We start from the raw sequence: 5,378 nt of genomic DNA on the forward strand, positions 1-5,378 counted from the left end.
CCTGCTCTCTGGTGTGGGTGAGTCCTTTACAGCGAGCTCTCCTCTCTTGGCGAAGGAGAGGGCGAGAAGCTTGGCTGCTAACCTCTGCCTCTATTGTGGACAAACAGGTCATCGTATTGCTACCTGCTCAGTACGGCCAAAAGGCCGTAACACCAGAGTTACTGGTAAATCTTCATCTTGTCTCTGCCTTTCTACTACACTGTTTCAATTCAGACTTCACTAAGTCAGAAGAGTTTTTCATAGCCTGGAAAGATAGTTTAATAACATATAAGAAAGCCCTTCGTAGTGCCAGAACCGCATTTTATTCATCATTGATTGAGGAAAATAAGAACAACCCCAGGTTTCTTTTCAGCACTGTAGCCAGGCTGACAAAGAGCCACAGTGCTGTTGAGCTTAACATTCCCCTAGATCTCAGCAACAATGACTTCATGAGCTTCTTTACAAATAAAATCACAACTATTAGAGAAAAAATTGGTCGGACCACTCCCACAGCTCTCGCAGATGTGCCATCTACTACAATGGCTTTAGAAACATCTGTAAGACCTCATTTATACTTGGACTACTTCTCCCCTATAGATCTCTCTGAGTTGACCTCAACAATTGCTTCATCTAAATCATCAACATGTCTCCTGGACCCCATCCCGACCAGGCTGCTCAAAGACGTCTTTCCCCTAATCAACACATCCATACTAGATCTGATTAACCTCTCTCTATTAACAGGTTATGTTCCACAGGCTTTTAAAGTTGCAGTAATTAAACCTCTACTCAAAAAGCCTACTCTTGACCCAGGTGTCCTAGCTAATTAAAGACCAATATCCAATCTCCTGTTTATTTCTAAAATCCTTGAAAAAGCTGTTGCAAAGCAGTTATGTGACCACTTGCACAAGAATGATTTGTTTGAGGATTTTCAGTCAGGATTTAGAGTCCATCATAGTACAGAAACCGCATTGGTGAAAGTCACCAATGATCTTCTCCTAGCCTCGGACAAAGGACTTGTCTCCATACTTGTCCTCTTAGATCTCAGTGCTGCTTTTGACACCATTGATCACAGCATCTTACTGCAGAGACTTGAACATGTTATTGGGATTAAAGGAACTGCGCTAAGTTGGTTCAAATCTTATTTATCAGAAAGATTTCAATTTGTTCATGTTAATGACGAATGTTCCACACAAACTGAAGTTAGTCACGGCGTTCCACAGGGCTCTGTGTTAGGTCCAATTTTCTTCACTTTATACATGCTCCCTTTAGGCAATATTATCAGGAAGCACAACATAAATTTCCATTGCTATGCAGATGATACTCAGTTATATTTATCTATGAAGCCAAATGAATCAGGTCAGCTGGTCAAACTTCAAGCATGTCTTAAAGACATAAAGGCCTGGATGACCTGCAACTTCTTACTTCTAAACTCTGACAAAACTGAAGTTATTGTGCTTGATCCTGAAAACTTTAGAAATCTGCTGTCTAATCATATAGTTACTTTAGATGACATAGCTCTTGCCTCCAGTACTACTGTGCGGAACCTTGGAGTCATCTTTGATCAGAATATGTCCTTTAAATCACACATAAACCAAACCTGCCTTCTTTCACCTGTGCAATATTGCAAAAATCAGGAGCATCCTGTCTCAAAGTGATGCTGAAAAACTGGTCCATGCATTAGTTACTTCCAGGCTGGACTATTGTAACTCTTTACTATCAGGATGTCCCAATAATTCCCTAAAAAGCCTCCAGTTAATCCAAAATGCTGCAGCCAGAGTACTGACAGGAACTAGCAAGAGAGATCATATCTCTCCCATATTAGCTTCTGTCCACTGGTTCCCTGTAAAATTCAGAATAGAATTTAAAATCCTTCTCCTAACATACAAAGCCCTTAATGACAAGGCTCCATCGTATCTTAAAGACCTCGTAGAGCCTTATCATCCTAACAGAGCACTTCGCTCTCAGAGTGCAGGTTTACTTGTGGTTCCTAGAGTCCACAGAAGCAGAATGGGAGGCAGAGCCTTTAGCTATCAAGCTCCTCTCCTATGGAACCAACTCCCAATCTCAGACACCTTCTCTACCTTTAGGTTTAGACTTAAGACGTTCCTTTTTGATAAAGCTTATAGTTAGGGCTGGATCAGGTGACCCTGAGCCTTCCCTTAGTTATGCTGCTATAGGCCTAGGCTGCTGGGGGGCCCCATGATGCTTTGAGTTTCTTTCCCCTCCCCTCCTGCTCTTCTCTTCTCTCCCCTCTCTCCCTATGCTTCTATATGCCACCATTACACATTACTAACTTTGTGTCTCCTCTCTCTCGTAGTGTGTCCTCTCTCTCTCCCTGTACCTTTCTGCAGGTTGCCCTGGAGCTCTATGTCTCTGACGAGCAGTCACCAGCCACATCGACCTGATCAGTGTTTGTTTGTTTTGTCTTGTTGCTTTTTTTCTTTTGTCTCTCCTCTATCCACTCACCCCAACCAGTCAAGGCAGAAGGCTGCCCACCAAGAGCCGGGGTCTGTCAGAGGTTTCTTCCATTAAAGGGAGTTTTTCCTCCCCACTGTCGCCAAGTGCTTGCTCAAGGGGATTTGTTGTGTTTTCCCTATGTAATAATATTTAACAGTAAGGTCTAGACCTTACTTTGTAAAGTGTCCTGAGATGACTTTTGTTGTGATTTGGCGCTATACAAATAAAATTTGATTTGATTTTGATTTGATGCCTTTGCTGGCCTTTGTAGACTCAGGAGGTAGACAGTTTTATAGATCAAGAGCTTGCCCAGCTCGGTCTCCTAGTTGAACCCCTTGAATACCCCCTCGTATCCAATGCTCTTAATGGCTGTTTTTTGGCAAGGGTTATGCACCATACCTCTCCAGTTCCATAACACTCTCTGGTAATCACCAAGAAGATATCTGCTTAAACCTCATAAGTTTCTCTGTCACCCTTGGTTTTAGGTTACACTTGGTTAAAACTCCATAACCAACATATCAAGTGGGCGGCTGGAACCATGCTCGCGTGGCGCTCACGTATGGCACATTGTTTCTGTTCTGCCAACCCGCCACCATGCTGCCTGTCTCCTGAACCAGACCCTGAACCCCTAGACTTCTCCCAGGTCTCGTTGGAATATCATGACGTGGGAGAGGTTTTTCATAAAGACCTCACCCTTTCACTACCTCCTCACCTCCATTGACCTCCTCCCCAGGGCCTCCTAACCATATAGCAAACTTTACAGTTTGTCTAAACTGGAGAAGGAGGCAATGGAGCAGTATATCCACCAGTCACTGTACTCCGGCCTCATTCGTCCCTCCTCCTTTACATTCAGCGTGGGTTTCTTTTTTGTGGGTAAGAAAGATGGCTCTTTACACCCCTGTATTGATTTCCATGGCCTCAGTAATATCACTGTCAAAAACAAGTATCCATTTGGTAAATGGTTTTATACTTGTATAGCACTTTTCTATGCTTTACAGCGCACTCAAAGCGCTTTCACACTGCTTGGCTATTCACCCATTCGCACTCCCAAATGCTCACACATTCACACACCGGTGATATCACCAGGAGTTCAGTGTCTTGCTCAAGGACACTTCTACATGTCGACTGGACAAACTGGGAATCAAACCACTAATCTTCCAGTTAGAAGGCGACCCGCTCTACCTCCTAAGCCACAGCTGCCCCTCTTTCCGTTACTCAATTTGGCCTTTGACTCCCTCCAGGGAGCTACCATTTTCACCAAGCTTGATCTCCGTAACTCCTTCCATTTGGTCAGAGTTCGCAAGGGGGATGAATGGAAGATGGCCTTTAAGACACCACTTGGGCATTTTGAATATTTGGTGATGCCATTTGGCCTCACCAATGCCCCAGCCATCTTCCAGAACCTCATGAACAATGACTTCCTCAACCGTTTTGTCTTTGTATACTTGGATGATATACTCTTATTGCTGAACACACCCAACATGTCCACCAGGTTCTCCAGCACCTGCTGGACCGCCTCTGTGGGAAAGCTGAGAAGTTATGGGGCTTATTATAGAGCAGGGGAGGATCCTGAGAAGGTGTGTGCAATGGCGGAGTGGCCAGTTCCCAGCACCAGGAAAGACCTACAGAGGTTCCTGGGCTTTGCCAACTTCTACCATCACTTCATTAAGAATTATAGCATTGTGGCCACTCCACTCACCAAGCTTACCTCCACAGCCACCAAGTTCAACTGGACTGAGGAGGTGGACAAAGCTTCCCAGCTCCCAAAGGGCAGGTTCACCTCAGCACCAATACTCATTCATCTGGACCCTGCATGCCAGTTTATAGTCAAGGTGGATGCCTCAGACACTGGAGTGGGGGCTGTCCTTAGCCAGAGGTTGGACCAGGATGGTGCTGTCCATCCCTGCACCTTCTTCTCCCACCACCTGTCCCCAGCAGAAAGGAACTACGATGTGGGTAATCAAGAGTTGCTGGCAATTAAGCTGGCATTAGAGGAGGCACTTGTTAGAAGGGGCTGACTGTCCGTTCACCTTCTGGATGGATCACAAGAACCTGGCTCACCTCCAGACAGCTAAACGACTGAACACTCTCCAAGCTCGATGGGCCCTCTTCTTCAGGCATTTCAATTTCACCTTCACCTACTGGCCTGGGTCTAAGAATGTTAAGCCTGACACCCTATCCAGACAGTTTGGGTGCACACAGGATGATCAGAAGGCCGACCCCATCTTGCCGGTGCCCTGTGTGGTGGCCACAGTCACATGGGACTGCAAAAGATCATGGAGGCACAGGAGACCCAGCCCAACCCTGGTGAAGGACCTACAGGGAAGCTATACAAGCCAAACTCCATGCATTCTCGTTTCCCCTGCCATCCTGGCATTCACTGTACCATCCTTTGCTTTGTATAGCCGTTGTGGTCCTCCCACCACATGGCCCCAGGTTGCTTTCTTCACCAGCTCTACCAGCTGTCCAGTTGACTTCCTCTTCTGTTGGTGAGACCTGCTGAGTTGGTGTTCTTCCCCTCTGTCTGCTCTTCAATAAAACTGTTTCTATTGCTTTGAGTTCGAGTGCTGCCACTTGGGTCTGCTTTTGTGCTTACCTGATGGCTCGCACCATAACAGTATATTTTGTTCAGTTAAGTTTAAAACTTTTAAATTCCTGACTTTGCAGATTGTTAACCATTTTTCCTAAGATACTGTAGGTGGTTCACCCAGTCCTTCCCACACACTTCAACTGCCCTTTAATGCATACAGCAGTAAAGTGAATGCACCACTGTTGTAAATACTATTGATGAATGTGGGGTTTACTTTTGTAGAAGTCAAGTTTCATACTGTATTGTATAATATTACAGAAATCCAATGCTAATAGCTCCAGATTTAACAACACTGGTGGTTCCTGTACACTCAGTTATGGACTTCACATAACACCCCTGCTCTTTCAGATTA

General features: G+C 45.1%; 1 protein-coding gene across 1 annotated transcript in view; it reads left to right on the forward strand.

Annotated features, from left to right (window-relative positions):
* LOC109974028 (interleukin-1 receptor type 1-like) overlaps positions 1 to 5,378 on the forward strand; it is a gene marked incomplete at its 3' end in the record, with an annotated part of 15,669 nt that overhangs the window by 7,653 nt on the left and 2,638 nt on the right. The gene's annotated exons all lie outside the window — the stretch shown is intronic.

The sequence above is a fragment of the Monopterus albus genome, unplaced genomic scaffold (assembly GCF_001952655.1).
Source record: "Monopterus albus unplaced genomic scaffold, M_albus_1.0 scaffold318.1, whole genome shotgun sequence".
NCBI lineage: Eukaryota > Metazoa > Chordata > Actinopteri > Synbranchiformes > Synbranchidae > Monopterus > Monopterus albus.